A 16,666-nucleotide genomic window follows, 5' to 3' on the forward strand; every position below is an offset into this window, starting at 1 on the left:
CCAGGTCGGGGGTGGGAAGCTGGAGCCGGGCAGTGCAGGGCAGGTGCTGCTCTGACTGGTGCCATGGAGCAGGCAGCTGCGGTGTTTCCCCATCTCCTGCTGGTGCCCGGGGTTGTAATTGCGCGTCAGCTCCCAGCCCCTTTGACTGCTCATACAGCTGGTGGGGGGGAACCTGGCTTGGGGGCCTGCAGAGCCCTCAGGGAGCAGTGACAGTGGGGGCGGGATGGGACTCCTAGCACACAGCCCTTAGCCACCCACTCCCTGCACCCTAAGCTACTACCCCTGCCTGCACACTGTCCCAGCTACCCTGTCCCATTAGCTACCTCCTGCTTGCACCCTGAGTGATTTTCAAACTGTCTGAGCTAAGCCCCCCACCTTTGAGTTATAATTTTTTGTTTCCCCCTCCCCCCCAACCCAGACAGGCTGGGTGGCCTGCTGAGCTGAGTCAGGGGTGGAGGTGGCACTCCCTCCCCAGACCCTACCATGTGGAGCTGGCCCAAGCTCCACTGTCCCCTGCCCTGCCCCCCAACAGAAGTCATACTACACTTCTGCCCGAGGGACCCCACCCTGCCCAGCCCAGAGCCCTCCCCCACCATGGGCCCTAGAGTTTTTATAGCATGGGGGTGGGGTAGAGAGGGGTGGTTCTGAAATAAAAAAGTTGAAAACCCCTGCTCTGGGAACTTAATAAAACTCTAAGTATTAACAATCCTATTGGTATTTTTATTGGATGAAGTACTTGCATGTACAGTGGCTACTTTTCTAAGTTAATATACCTGTGATTTTGTTCTTAAAGATTCAAAAAAAAATAGTCTATATTCCAGAGTTTAAAAGTTAAAGCTGATGTAAGAGGTGAAGATCTACAGAAAGCACCAGAATACAGGATATTTATATATCTATAATTTAATATACATCCAAATGATTAAGCTTTATTTTTAAAAAAATGACATCTGATTGGGTGAGTGTTTCCGTGACAAGTTTAAAATTTGATAATTTTTTTATATTAAATATATCATTGCCTGAGATTAAGGAATTATGAGGAAAATGCCACACTCTATGAAACATCTTAGCTGATGCCTCTTAAATCAAACCTCATTGTAGTTAAAGGAAACTGTCCAGGTTATAGAGATGTAACTGAAATCAGAGTTTGGCCCTTAACATTTTTATCTTTATATTGGGTTTCATATCAATAAGCAGCCAGTAAAAATGCTGAAGCTTGGGAACTTACATTATTTCTGATCAACATGAACTTTGATATTCATTAATCTTTCCCGTGAGCGAGTTTCTTATATAAGTAAGGCAAAGTGGTGTTTCAACTTGCGGAGTTTCAGGCGATTTGAATTCCTACCATTTTGGATTGCAAGCAGCTTTTGATTACAGTTGTTTTAATTGAGTCTAATATTGTAGGGCTCTTGTTCGCTGGATCCGTTCCATGCTTTTGTTTTATATATGAAACTTTAATCACATTTTACACTTTTAAACCGAGGCAGTCTTGCAGACGGTAGAAGTGGTTTACTTTGCACTGTGGTTTATAGAAACATGCCAACGCTTCTGGAAAAGCGATGAGTGAACTTCGATGGCCTTACGTTAAAACAAGAAAATATGCGGAGTGAGAGAAAAACACCAGGGCGCACTAGTTTTATACATGTAACAAAAAGGGCATGCACCGAAACCGTAACAAGCGTGCAGACTCCGCTAGCGCACACGTACCTGAGCAGTAGGATGCCTGCGAGTCTATCCCGCAGGAGAGTCAGTGCCACGTCTCACTGTCCCACTCACTCTCCCTGGGACCTTTATAGTGCTCTAGCCCGAGGCCTAAAAATAGCCTTTCAGCAGCCCGCCGCTGCCCACAAGGGGGCGGAGGCCCCGCTCGGGCTCGGGGAGGTGAGCGACCTGTCACACGCGGGCTTTGGGGAAGGGCAGAGCGAGGGGAGCGCGCTCTACCGCCGCCTGCAGGGGGGCAGTGTCTGCGGGGCTGGCTGCGCGCGGCGGGCCCGGGACCGGCTGGGGCAGGGAGGGGAGTGCGCCGCCCGGGGGCCTCGGGGGCGGGGGGAGAAGCGGGCGGCCGGGGCTCTGGTTTCACCCCCTGCCTGGCCCCGAGAAGCGGCGTGTGCACGCGGGGGGAGGCTCCGCGCAGAGTGGAGCCCCGCTCCCAGCCAGGCCTGCAGGGGGAGTCGGCGAGAGACGCTGGCACAGGCACACGGCTCTCCGCCCGCCCGCGCGGACTCCCCGTGGCCGGGGCGCTCTCGCACAGCTCCCCGCCCGCCCGCGGGCTGCCAAGCCGCCGGGAAGCCCGGGAGACAGGCATCGCGGCTGCTGCTGCCGCCGCCGAGCGAGAGGAGAGGAGAGCAGCGGCCGGTGTCCGGGTCTCCTTCTCCTCCTGCGGGATCACCAGGCGCCTCCTCGGGGATTCCTCTCCTCGCTTTACATGCTGCCCCCCCCGGCTCTGGATTTATAGGCAGCTTCCCCCTGCGTATTCACCCCCCTCCTCCCAGGGACTGCCCGGCGGAGGGCCGCCTCTCCCCTGCCTGACCCAGCTGTGTGCCTCTGGCTCTTGCCATCCCCTTCCGGGGGCGCCCAGACGGACCTGGAGCCCCCCTGAGCCCTGAAGCGCTAGGGGGCCGGGCTGGCGCATCACCTGCGGAGCCGCTCCTCACTCTGCCTCTGCTGCGTGCTGGGATTTGTTGTGCTTTAGTTTGGGGTCTGTCGGCTCGCTCTGATCCGAGCCGATTCCGAGAAGCAGCCTCAGGGTATGAATTCTCTGCTGCGGTGAGTAAACATTGAAAGCTGCTCAACCAGTTGCAACTTCTTGGTGGCCCACAGTGTGCTGGGGTGGGGGAGATGGGAGAGAGGAGCACTAAACATTTCTGTGACTTGGCTTCCCTCCCCCGTGCGGGATCTGAACATCACTGTGGTGGGCTGGCAACTTAAACATCGTTCAAGATAAAAGTCACCTCCCCAGCCCCCTTACCCAGCCCCCCCAATTCTCTCGAGTTGTTCTTCCCCTCTGCAGGACACCAGCTTCTGCCATTTGAAGAGCCAGAGAAGGGGCTGTGGGGACAGACTTGATTGCACAGCAGCTGTGTATCAAACTTGGTTTGACTAAGTGACCAAGCATAGTGAGGGGCTGTTTTTAAAGGGATGTGATGTTTTTTCTGTGGTATAGGCTGCAGCTGTCCTGGGGGCTAGGAAGGGATGGGAGTTCCTATTTGGGGGGATGATTGGGTCACAGGGTGCACCTGCAATTTGCTCAACACCTAAACCCAGGGAACCTCTACCGCACCCCCCTTCTTGTTGTATTTCTGTTCGTTGTGAGTCTCGATCCAGCATTTAGGGTGAAGGGAGCACCGTGTGCTGATCAGAGGAAAGGGGGGCTGTAGGGTCTCCAGAGAGGGCTAGTAGGGGGAGAGTGGCAGAAAAACTGTTGGTGGATGTTGCATCAATGCCCAGTAACGCTCCGGAGTTCCCCCTCCCCCATCGTTCCATGTTCTGAGCACATACTCTGTTCCAGTGCAAACAGGGCTCTTTGCTGAGGTGTGATGCAGCTCCTGCCAATGTGTTTCCTATGGCTGTGCACCTTTGCTCTTTGCTTTACGGGCTCCAGGTTGTGTTGGTGATTTTGTTTCTGGAGTGGGGAGCCTGACTTTACTCTTTGCCATAGTGGTCTGGTACCGGTAGGGGGCGCTGGAGGGCTCCGCTCGAGGTGGCTGGATGCTCCAGCCACTTTTTAGAGAAATCAGCGAGCAGTTTGGGGTCACCATCACGGGGGACAGAGGGCAAAACTCGCAACTGGTTCCCATTAAGCAGAACCTACCTTGTTTAGTATCTAGCACAGATACCTCAGAGGGAGAGAAACAAGAGATGGCAAACAGAGAGTCCATTTAATGCTGTTACAAAACAGGAGTTAACTCTTTAGCCAAGTTTCAGAGTAGCAGCCCTGTTAGTTTGTATCCGCAAAAAGAAAAGGAGGACTTGTGGCACCTTAGCGACTAACAAATTTATTTGAGCATAACGAAATAAATTTGTTAGTCTCCAAGGTGCCACAAGTACTCATTTTCTCTTTAGCCAAGACAATGAAAACAAACAGCAAAACTCCATGTCTTTAAAACTGATAGAAGCTAATCATATTTCCCTCCTCAACCTCTCCAAGTACATTCAAAAGGTCCCACCCCAACCTTCTGCTCCATTTTACATTTTAGTTATAATTTAACTGATTAAGGTAAATGATCCTGAAGTAAACACCTTCATCTGCCTCAGGTTGGAATAGAATATATATACATATAGAAAAATGTCTGGGGATTTTTTTGTCACCTCTTTATTGTTATTTCAATGTATTGTATATCTTCTTCTTATGACAGTCAAAAAGAAATGGGTGGAGGGCAAGGGAAGCTAGCATGGAAAGTTATTGGATATTATACAAATGGATATTATACAAATGTATACTTGGATATTTACAAATAATACTAGTTGCTGCTGTATATGAATTTTAATATACTTGTACTGCATCTATTATTTAATTTGATAAATGACAGTAGTCTGTTGTATAAACCTGTATTTTGACACCTTTTAAAGAGTACATTTTGAGTTAATGGTCAATAATACACTGAATGAGACATCATGGTCTGTTGTGTAAATCCTTCTTGCATGGATTATTACCCTGAGAGATGGTAGCCGTCATGGTTTCTCATATTAATCCGGATGCCAAGCATGCACACCAAGTTCACATATTAAAAATCCTTATGACATTTTTCATTGAAAAAAAAAGCAATGTTCATGCTCATTCAGTAAACAGCTCAGGGATGGATGGATGGATAGATAGATATTCAAAGGCAGCATGGAGTATGGAGCCTGAAAGATTACAACTGAAAAAAAGCAGCAGTAGCTATTTTTAGGATTGTAGGAGCACACTTACATAGTTAAAAATAGTTGAACAGATTTTTTTAAAATAAACAACATTTTGTAAAGGAAAGCAAACACTAAACATTCTTGGACTGAGTTCTTGTATGCCAGACTCCAGCCTTAAGCAAAAATTTTCAGCCCAGTTAAAAGCTCCATGATTTATAAGGGAAATGGGACTTCAATTTTAACTCTAGCAGCTGGAGTATTCCTCAGTCCTTGCATGGGTAAAATGAAAGATTTTGACAAATTTCTGTGTTCTTTAGGGTAGGTGATGATAATATATTTTTATTACTTTTTCTAATGGCATCACCTCATTTCTCATGTTAGTGGTGAATAGCTGCGTAAACTCCCACAGAGAGCAAAGACTTTGCTCTTACAGGTGGCAGTTTACTTTTCTGTTCAAGAGATAGTTCAGAACTAGAAAATGTAAACTCTTGCCATTAAATTATACTTTTCCTTTAGGAAGTTTTCACGTAGTGTTTTGAAGAAGCTGAATGTATTAATATCAACAGTCTACACCATGTTTTAAATCTTCTCCCATTGTCAGTTTGGTAAAATATGTGCAAGTAGCAGTTTTCTGTGTACCTTGTAAAGTCAAAAACCTTGGATATGTCAAGTTCATTGAGCTAATTTGCAGTCATATAGACCTGTACTGTCACAAATATGTACCACTGTAGTTGAATAACAGCTATAGTTTTAAGCTTGTTTAATCAGATATTTAACCAAATGGGGTAGTAACAGAGTTTTATGTCTGTTGTTATTACTGTCATATAGAATTATATTATTATTGTGTTTTGTGTTATCAGGATGTTGCAATTAAGTAATAATGTAAAAGAAACCATTGCTTCTTAATAAATAAAATATACAAAATATAAGTAAGAATACAACAAAAACATCTTAGCAACTCCACTTCATCCGTTAGAAACTAATTACAGTAAAAAGAAAAGGAGTACTTGTGGCACCTTAGAGACTAACCAATTTATTTGAGCATGAGCTTTCGTGAGCTAGAGCTCACTTAGTGAGCTCTAGCTCACGAAAGCTCATGCTCAAATAAATTGGTTAGTCTCTAAGGTGCCACAAGTACTCCTTTTCTTTTTGCGAATACAGACTAACACGGCTGTTACTCTGAAACCTGTAATTACAGTAAGGGATTCAACAGATGGAATTGGAGAATTACTTGGATATACAAGGTCAGATCTTCAACTGGATTCTAATCCTTCAAATATTATTAAAGCTAATGTTAAAAAAATTATATAATACACAGGTTAAGAAAAGAGTGTCTGTACATATGGGTTTCAGAGTAACAGCCGTGTTAGTCTGTATTCGCAAAAAGAAAAGGAGTACTTGTGGCACGTTAGAGACTAACCAATTTATTTGAGCATAAGGTTTCGTGAGCTACAGCTCACTTCATCGGATGCATACTGTGGAAAATACAGAAGATGTTTGTTTTTATACACACAAATCATGAAAAAATAGATGTTTATCACTACAAAAGGTTTTCTCTCCCCCCACCCCACTCTCCTGCTGGTAATAGCTTATGTAAAGTGATCAAGCTGTTACCAGCAGGAGAGTAGGGTGGGGGAGAGAAAACCTTTTGTAGTGATAAACACCCATTTTTTCATGATTTGTGTGTATAAAAACAAACATCTTCTGTATTTTCCACAGTATGCATCTGATGAAGTGAGCTGTAGCTCACGAAAGCTTATGCTCAAATAAATTGGTTAGTTTCTAAGGTGCCACAAGTACTCCTTTTCTTTTTGTACATATGGGTATAGTGCTTAGATTATCCACAAATACAAAGTTTGTTTTAAAAGTCATAAGATACATATAGTACCTAGTCAGCAATAACCCAAATTTAGGTGAATAAATTTAACAATACAGTTTAGATATTAGCATCCAAGTACTTGGGTACATCACTCATAAAAAGTTGTACAGAGAGTTGATTGTGGAAAGCAAAATATTTCAATGAAAGAAGATTGTCCCTCATACTACATACATGGTCAATTTTAAACCTGGGAGAACAGTTCCATTGATGGTGATGTTTAAAGCTAACATCAGAGGAGCTATGCTGATTTCCACTGGATGAATTACACCAGTGATAGTCAGAATGAGGCTCGCGAGCCGCAAGTGGTTCTTTAATGCGTGGCTCTTTGCATCACATGATATTAAAACACTGTGTGATTTAATTATTAACCAATCTAAGTTATTAACCAACTAGGATGTTTTTTCTATGTTATTAATCAGTTGAAATTGATAAAATAATTATACTTGGTCAGTCATTTTGCTGTGAGAATTTTTTTTATCTATATGTATACACACACACACTAATACACATTTCCCGTCATACTGTTTAAATATGAATATATAGTACTATTGTAAATGAAACACTGAATTCACACTACTGTGGCTCTTTTCGGTAATGTTGATCGTTAATTTGGCTCCTGAACCACTGAGGTCTGAGTATCATTAATTTACACTCATAGTATATGTGTGTGGTCTACGATCACATGAATTAAACTGAAGCAATATCTACTATTCAATACTTTGTGATAAGAGTTTCAGTGTACCAAATATGTACATATTTATTATATAGTATAATATGATATAATGTAGTATAATATAATATTATTACTATTTTTTAAAAGAAGCTTGATTATAACATATGAACTGTAAAATTATGTAAAATTACCAGCAGGAGAGTGAGTTTGTGTGTGTGTGTTTTGGGGGGGGGGGGGGGGGCGGGGAGGGGAGTGAGAAAACCTGGATTTATGCTGGAAATGGCCCACCTTGATTTTCATACACATTGTAAGGAGTGTGGTCACTTTGGATGGGCCATTACCAGCAGGAGAGTGAGTTTGTGTGTGGGGGGGCAGAGGGTGAGAAAACCTGAATTTGTGCTGGAAATGTCCCACCTTGATTATCATACACATTGTAAGGAGAGTGATCACTTTAGATAAGCTATTACCAGCAGGAGAGTGGGGTGGGAGGAGGTATTGTTTCATGGTCTCTGTGTATATAATGTCTTCTGCAGTTTCCACAGTATGCATCCGATGAAGTGAGCTGTAGCTCACGAAAGCTCATGCTCAAATAAATTGGTTAGTCTCTAAGGTGCCACAAGTACTCCTTTTCTTTTTGCGAATACAGACTAACACGGCTGTTACTCTGAAACTTGTAAAATTATGATATATCATCTCAATTGTTATATTTTGACCATTTTTTCTGAAACTGTTGCCATAGTTACTGAGATAAATTGGTATGATAATTAAAAATAAGAATCACTGAGGAAGTTCTTATATTTTTTCCGTAAAATATTTGTAAAAATATATAATTTGAGTCTCTGTCAGTGCTGTTTCACCAAATTATTGTCTAATTTGGCTTAATCAGTCCCTTTCTCCCTCTTCTCCTTCTCTGGCTTATACTTCACATTCCTTCTTGAAACCAAGTTGTAAAATACAGTACATATACATTTTATCTTTCTAATTTGTCTTTGTAAACTATAACTGACTTAAAAGAATGAGTGTTTTATCAACCATATCCAAACATATTTCAGACTGAGCCCTCTGTGACATACACCTTTTGTCAGCTGTTCATGGTAGGCTAGTTTTAATTTCTAGCCTGCAGCATTGCATAAATAACCTGCAAAAGACAGGTGGCAGTCTGCTATTTTGAATCCCTCCAGAAATCTTATGAATCTTGCAGCTTGAACTGTACTATGCAGGTAAAGTTGGGTCTTATGCAGAAAATAAGACACAGCCTTTTAAGAAATGCAACTTGCTAATTAAACGCATCCCTTTGTTTTTATGGGGGAATTAGCCAGGTAGAGGCTAACTATTGCATGTGGCAGAAATAACAACTATAAACGTAATTGGAATGCAGGTTTGAAATCTTTAAGACTTTGTTGCTAGCAATCTGCAGTTTTGATAGAGCACCTCTTTTTGTTGTTGTTCAACATTTGAAAAAAATGCAAATTTTTCTTCCAGTATAGGCTTTATTGTAATATTTATTTTCTAATTTGTATTGCCACCCATCATCTAACATCTAGGGAGTTTTACCATTTATAAAAAACAGTCAATTGCAGTATAAGGAAAAGAAATTGAATACTCTAATATAGTAGCTAGTTGTAGTTACACAATTAATCTTGGTTATCTAAAGAGTTCTAGTGGTAAGAAATCTACACTTGCATTCCACAGTGTATTAGAAAGCCAAGGAACTTCAAAGGAGAAGTTATGTTTAGTGGTAAAATGTTGGAAATGGAATTAACCTTCTGTTGGGAAAGCACTGAAAACTCTTGGAAAACAAGCTCTTGTTAAAGGAACAGGAGTACTTGTGGCACCTTAGAGACTAACAAATGTATTAGAGCATCAGCTTTCGTGGGCTACAGCCCACTTCATCGGATGCATAGAATGGAACATATAGTAAAAAGATATATATATATACACATACAGAGAAGGTGGAAGTTGCCATACAAACTGTAAGAGGTTAATTAATTAAGATGAGCTATTATCAGCAGGAGAAAAAAACTTGTGTAGTGGTAATCAAGATGGCCCATTTAGACAGTTGACAAGAAGGTGTGAGGATACTTAACATGAGGACATAGATTCAATATGTGTAATGACCCAGCCACTCCCAGTCTCTATTCAAACCCAAGTTAATGGTATCTAGTTTGCATATTAATTCAAGCTCAGCAGTGTCTCATTGGAATCTGTTTTTGAAGCTTTTCTGTTGCAAAATTGCCACCGTTAAATCTTTTACTGAGAGGCCAGAGAGGTTGAAGTGTTCTCCTACCGGTTTTTGATTGTTATGATTCCTGATGTCAGATTTGTGTCCATTTATTCTTTTGCATAGAGACTGTCCGGTTTGGCCAATGTACCTGGCAGAGGGGCATTGGTGGCACATGATGGCATAAATCACATTGGTAGATGTGCAGGTGAACGAGCCCCTGATGGCATGGCTAATCTGATTAGGTCCTATGATGGTGTCACTTGAATAATATGTGGACAGAGTTGGTATTGGGCTTTGTTGCAAGGATAGGTTCCTGGGTTAGTGTTTTTGTTGTGTGGTGTGTGGTTGCTGGAGAGTACAGTCCAAACTCTTTCTAATCACAATGTAAATTAACTTAAATAGTTTTGAAGGAAAAAATATGAAAATGATTTATCTCATAAAGTTTCAATTTTGCTGTAAAGTATGAGATGCACTCCCATTTTCAAACTATCTATTAACTACTACACAACTTTTGTAAAACAGAATAGAGACAAGTCCTTTACATATTGCTGTTTCCCACTTCCTATTTCTAAAATCACTAATTTACAAACAATGTATACAGGAACCTAAGGATTTAGAATTCCATTAACAGTTGGAAGAAGAACTATCACGGTTTGCATAGTTATTAAATAAAGTAATAAAATAAGTGTAGTGAATAAATCACTTGAAAGGCATTCATGAAGTAGCTGTGTCCTCAGAATATAGTTGACAGCAGGGATCAGCAACCTTTGGCACACGACCCGCCAAAGTAAGCCCCCTGGTGGGCTGGGCCAGTTTGTTTACCTGCCTCATCCACAGGTTTGGCTGATCGCGGCTCCCACTGGCTTCAGTTTGCCGCTCCAGGCCAATGGAGGCTGCGGAAAGCAGCAGCTGGAACATCCCTCGACTTGCGCTGCTTTCTGCAGCCCCTATTGGTCGGGAGCGACAAACTGCGGCCATTGGGAGCCGCGATCGGTCAAACCTGCAGACGCAGTAGGTAAACAAATGGGCCTGGCCCGCCAGGGGGCTTACCCTGGCGGGCCATGTGCCAAAGGTTGCCGATCTCTGGTTTACAGTGTTTGAAATCTTTACTGTGTGTTAAATAGGTAACTATTGCATATTGTCGTTACGTCAGCTTTTGTTTGAATTGGTACACAAATTGTGATCTAAAGAGTGCTAAAATTGCTGCCCTCCATTTCATTATATCTAAGGCCCTTTCTGAAGCTTTACCTGATTGTGAGTGAACTGGGTTCTAAAATGTTTTGATCAGCCAGAAGAGACAGGGTCATATTGTAACCCGTGTTTAAAAAAACACAGTTTAAAAAGTGTGTTTACAAAACAAATTGTGTCAATTCTCACTAAATGGAGAGTGAGAGCTAAGCTGGAACTTGGTCTCTAATTAGAACCAGGTTCACCCCCAATCAAATACATTATTATTTATTAGCATATTGTACTTGACTGTAAGGCCTATGTAAACAGCCTTGGGTAAGGAGATACAGTGTGGAATTAAATTTTTCTAATATGTTAGAGACTCAGACTTCTGGCCCACACTAATGACTCTGAAATATTTGATATTTTCTATTGCTGGTGAATTCTACACAGGATGACATAAGTATAAGTGAATATTAAAGTTGTATACATTTATTTTTCAATAAGAATCATGTATATTTGTGTTGCCATTTTCAAAAGCACTCAGTGTTGGCATAATGCTGTTCTTGTTGAAGTCACTCATATACTTCAATAGGCCAGTGATGAGCACTTTTTAAAATCCCAAGCGCAGAGGATAAAGAAAGGTGGCTCATGGGAAGTTGTCCATATGACTTTTGGGTTGACAAAATTTGGATGCTCCTGATTTAGGGGGTACATTTCTAGAAAAGAGGTTAATAATAACAAGTGGATGAAGAAAAATATAATGGTTGAAGGTTGTGGTCAGTATTCTACAGGGTGAAATGGCAGTTGCATTGTTCTACACAGTCAATAAACTAATGGTTTCCTTTGACAGTTCTTTAGTTTTCTAGTTTATATGTTCTGAGTAACTGAAATCATGATGTGGATTGTTCTGGAAGAATTATGAGGATGAATGAAGAAGATTGTAAATGAAGAAGGCTGTTTTCTGCCTCCTGACACTGTGAAATGCCTTCCACTCAAGATCCATGGGATTTAGAGTTTAGTTATAGGTATGTTCTTAGGTGGGAAGACCAAGGAGCTGGGAAGCAGCCACTGGACGATCTGCTCCCATCTGCAGAGTGCAGTTTACAGCCTCTTTTGAAAGAGGGATTATGATGTAGATGCCAGGGCCAGAGCCACACTGCCAATGTGCAGTAAACCCAGAGGTCTGCATGAAGGAGTTAAGCCCTCACAGAACTAGGCCAGAATCCATGCAGTTTTGCCTGGATTTCCTAATAGATTCACCATGTTTTCTGGTTTATTGGTCTCATTGTTTTTCTCCTTGGCTCGGGCCCACACTTCTTGTTCTGAGGTTTAGAAGTGCTTTTAATTCTGTGAACACCAACCTGTACAGTCTGGATCTCATGCTTTCCCCATTTTATGTTTTTATCAGCTGCAGGATAAATGTGGTCAATAACTGGAAGAGAAGAGATATCAAGCCTTTAAGTTTGGAGTAATGGGTTTTTGTGTGGGTTTGTCTGTTTTTTAACTTTGAATTTATAAAAATCTCTGGATGGATAAGAACATAAGAATGGCCTTACTGGGTCAGACCAAAGGTCCATCTAGACCAATATCCTGTCTGCTGACAAAAACAACAAGAAGTCCTTGTGGCACCTTAGTGACTGACAAATTTATTTGGGCATAAGCTTTTGTGGGCTAGAGCTTATGCTCAAATAAATGTGTTAGTCTGTAAGGTGCCACAATAACTCCTTGTTGTTTTTGCTGTTAGACTAACATGGCTACCACTCTGAAACCTTTCTTCCGACAGTGGCCAGTGCCAGGTGCCCCAGAGGGAATGAACAGAACAGGTAATCATCAAGTGATCCATCCCCTGTCACTCATTCCCAGCTTCTGGCAAACAGAGGCTAGGGAAATCATTCCTGCCCATCCTGGCTAATAGCCATTGATAGACCTATCCTCCATGAATTTATCTAGTTCTTTATTGAACCCTGTTATGGTCTTGGCCTTCACAACATCCTCTGGCAAGGAGTTCCCCAGGTTGACTGTGCGTTGTGTGAAGAAATACTTCCTTTTATTTCTTTTAAAACTGCTGCCTATTAATTTCATTTGGTAACCCCCTAGATCTTGTGTTATGAGAGGTAGTAAACAACACTTCCTTATCTACTTTCCCTACACCAGTCTTGATTTTATTGACCTCAATCATATCCCCCCTTAGTCGTCTTGGGGCATGCGTCACTTGCTGAAGGATTCTCTGCACCTTGAAGTCTTTAAACCATGATTTGAGGACTTCAATAGCTCAGACATAGGTGAGAGGTTTATTGCAGGAGTGGGTGGGTGAGATTCTGTGGCCTGCATTGTGCAGGAGATCAGACTAGATGATCATAGTGGTTCCTTCTGACCTTAATATCTATGAGTCTATGAGTCTTTTTTCCAAGCTGAAAAGTCCCAGTCTTATTAATCTCTCCTCATATGGAAGCCATTCCATACCCCCTAATCATTATTGTTGCCCTTTTCTGAACCTTTTCCAACTCCAATATATCTTTTTTGAGATGGGGCAACCACATCTGAATGCAGTATTCAAGATGTGGGCGTACCATAGATTTTCTGCCCTATTATCTATCTCTTTCTTAATTATTCCCAGCATTCTGTTTGCTTTTTTGACTGGCGCTGCACATTGAGTGGATGTTTTCAGAGAACTATCCACAATGACTCCAAGATCTCTTTCTTGAGTGGTAACAGCTAATTGAGACCCCATCATTTTATATGTATAGTTGGGATTATGGTTTCCAATGTACATTACTTTGCATTTATTAACATTGAATTTCGTCTGACATTTTGTTTCCCCGTCACCCAGTTCTGAGAGATCCTTTTGTAGCTCTTTGCAGTCTACCTGGGTCTTAACTATCTTGAGTAATTTTGTATCATCTGCAAATTTTGCTACTTCACTGTTTACCCCTTTTTCCAGATCATTTATGAATATGTTGAATAGGACTGGTCCCAGAACAGACCCCTGGGGGACACCACTGTTTGCCTCTCTCCATTCTGAAAACTGACCATTTTTACCTACCCTTTGTTTCCTATCTTTTAACCAGTTACCAATCCATGAGAGCACCTTCCCTCTTTATCCTCTGACAGTTTACTCTGCTTAAGAGCCTGTGGTGAGGGACCTTGTCAAAGGCTTTCTGAAAATCTAATACACTATATCCACTGGATCACCTTTGTCCACATACTTGTTGACCCCCCCCCAAAGAATTCTAGTAGATTGGTGAGGCATGATTTCCCTTTACTAAAACCATATTGACTCTTTCTCAACAGATTATGTTCATCTATATGTCTGATAATATTGGATACAGATGAACTTTCTTTGCTCAAAATTATGGAGAGGCAGCAACCTGTCTACAGTTAAGGTTGCAACTAGCTTCCTTTATAAAGTCCCATTTTTGCTCTTCTATTTATAACTTTGGCTTGGAAAATTCTTCATCTTGAAAATTTCCAAATTTCATATGAAGGCAAAGGAGATTGTACATTAGAGTTTGAAGAAAAGTAATCTAATTGTTATTAAGCTACAGGCAATTAAAAACTTACTCCGATTTGACAGTTGATTTGTGTCTACTGTTTCTTTGTCTTCCAATCTTGATATGGGAGGTTTTTAGAATGACTTTAGCAGGAGCATGATTGTGCACTAAATGCATGTGTGAGTATGTTGCCTGTTATATAGGCTGTTTGCATGGTAGACACATAAGGGTCTTTTTATAGCTGACTGCTGATAAGTTTCTTCCTTTAGGTCAAGTGGTAGAGGTTATATATCACAACTGTCCCTTCAGACAGTTAAAACAAGTTTCTAGCTTTTTGTGTAGACATGGGATATTGTATTTTATACAATACCTGGAAATATGAGAATCCCATGACCTCACAGAGAGCTGATTAAATTATCCTTTGAAAGTAAATTATCTGATTAATTTAGCCCATTGTTGTGATTCATTTGTGAACTGTTTCTAATTTCTATAAATGTATTTGTTAGTATTGCTAGATAATTTACACAAATTGATTTCACCCTACCGCAGTGTCCCTAAGGTGACCACCCACCCTAAATTAGACAGGACAGTCCCAAAATATATATTTCAAGTCCTAGTCCCGGGCTGACAGACTCTGGGACAGCATTTGTTCTGGATTCCCTGCAGTGCCGCTCCATGCCTGCCCAAGGCTCAGGAGCGACACCAGCCTCTTCCTCTTTGGGGGGCTAAAGTGGGCCTTAGTCTGGCCCCCCTTCTCCTTCTCTTCCCCCTGAAGCCCCGCCCCTGGCCAGAAGCTGGAGCTGGGCATTAGTAAGAGCCACCCAGAGAGCCCGGACCACTGTGGGGAGTCCCTCCTACAGGCCGGGGGCTGCTCTTGAGCACCCTGCCCAGGGCAGGTGGAGGGTCTGGGGCTCCCCACAGCTGCCTGGGCTTCCTGAGTGGCTCTGACCACTACCCAGTTGCAGCTTCTGGCTTGGCCAGGGGTGGGCCCTCAGGGGTAAGAGGAGGAGAAGGGGCAGGGCCACGGAGTGGTGGGCAGGGGAGAGGGCACCTGCATGTGTCCTGTTTTTGCATTTTGAAAAGGTGGTCACCATAAGTGTCCCCCAAACAACTGAAAGCTTTTCTGCACCACCCTCCTCCCCCCCACTCCTTGCTAACACCCCCTAGCAGCTGGGCTGGGCCCTTCATTTGGGCCAGATGCCTGGGACTGAGCCAGCCCAGTCCTGCCCTGAGACACCTCAGGCATTACTAGGAGATGGTGGCAGAGTTTGGGCTCCTGGGTGGGACCTGTGCAGACTATGCAGTAAAAAAGACCTGGTAGTAGCAATGCTCTTCCCCAGGCCACCACTGCTCCCTCCCCTAACCATCACCCCCAGAGCCAGCTCCTCAGCACCCTCCTCCCCACGGTGCACCCAGAACCAGCTCCTTCGCACCCCCCTATGGCACCCCTAGAGCCAGATTCCTGGCACTCCTTCCCCCGCATAGAGCCCCAGAGCCAGCACCTCAGCACCCCCCTCTCCCATGGTGCCTCAGAGCTAGCTCCTTGGCACCATCCTCTCCACGGCGCACCCAGAGCCAGCTCCTCTGCAGCCTCCTCCCCCACAGTACAGCCCAAACCAGCTCCGCAGCACCCCCGCATGGTGCCCCTAGAGCCAGATTCCTGGCACCCCCTCCCCCATAGAGCCAGCACCTCCACACCCCCCTCTCCCATGGTGCCCCAGAGCCAGCTCCTCAGCACCACCTTCCCCACGGTGCACCCAGACCAGCTCCTCGGCACCCCTCTATGGCACCCCTAGAGCCAGATTCCTGGTACCCCCTTCCACACAGAGCCCCAGAGCCAGCACCTCAGTACCCCCCTCTCCCATGGTGCCCCAGCGCCACTCTGAGTCCTTGGCGTCCCCCTTCTTCCACAGGCAACATATGGGGGATCCCAGAGAGGCAATGCCATCCCCATCAGCTATTTTCAGTAGCAGCCCGAACTCCTCCACATTGCCATTCTCTATGGGTGGCAGGGGAGACTTGCCGGCTAGGCACTGCGCTGCCTCTGAGGCTGCTGCAGCATTATCAGCCAGGGGACAAAATTTTAGCAACTTTGTCGGGAGCAGGGGGGCTTGGCCCCATCCGTGCTCCTTTCCCACCCCCAATGGCACCCCTGCTTTTCATTCCTATAAGTTTTGATGAGCAGTGCAAGAGTTAATAATGTTGAAGTTGAAAGTATTATAATTGGCATCTGAATTATCACCATTTGAAATGAATAGGGCAGTTCACCCCTCCGAGTTTTTGTTTCAGGCTCTCTGCAAACACTGGCAGACAATTTGAAGGTTTTCATAAACACTATAGTTGTTGGAGACTTACTTTTTAGAAAATGAAATATGAGCCTGAAGACT

General features: G+C 43.5%; 1 protein-coding gene and 1 long non-coding RNA gene across 2 annotated transcripts in view; one reads left to right on the forward strand and one right to left on the reverse strand.

The window, feature by feature from the left end:
• Window positions 1-2,102, reverse strand: part of LOC142071115 (uncharacterized) — a 92,515-nt gene extending 90,413 nt beyond the window's left edge. Inside the window, exon 1 of the long non-coding RNA XR_012667095.1 lies at window positions 1,708-2,102. This is a non-coding gene — a long non-coding RNA (uncharacterized LOC142071115). The remainder of the gene's footprint in view (window positions 1-1,707) is intronic.
• A 239-nt stretch (window positions 2,103-2,341) lies between these two features.
• The window catches only part of SEMA5A (semaphorin 5A), a 657,104-nt gene continuing 642,779 nt past the window's right edge, over window positions 2,342-16,666 (forward strand). Inside the window, exon 1 of the mRNA XM_048839567.2 lies at window positions 2,342-2,766. The gene's annotated coding sequence lies outside the window, so the exon portion shown is untranslated. The remainder of the gene's footprint in view (window positions 2,767-16,666) is intronic.

This window comes from Caretta caretta, chromosome 2 (assembly GCF_965140235.1).
Source record: "Caretta caretta isolate rCarCar2 chromosome 2, rCarCar1.hap1, whole genome shotgun sequence".
In the NCBI taxonomy this organism is placed as follows: Eukaryota; Metazoa; Chordata; order Testudines; family Cheloniidae; genus Caretta; species Caretta caretta.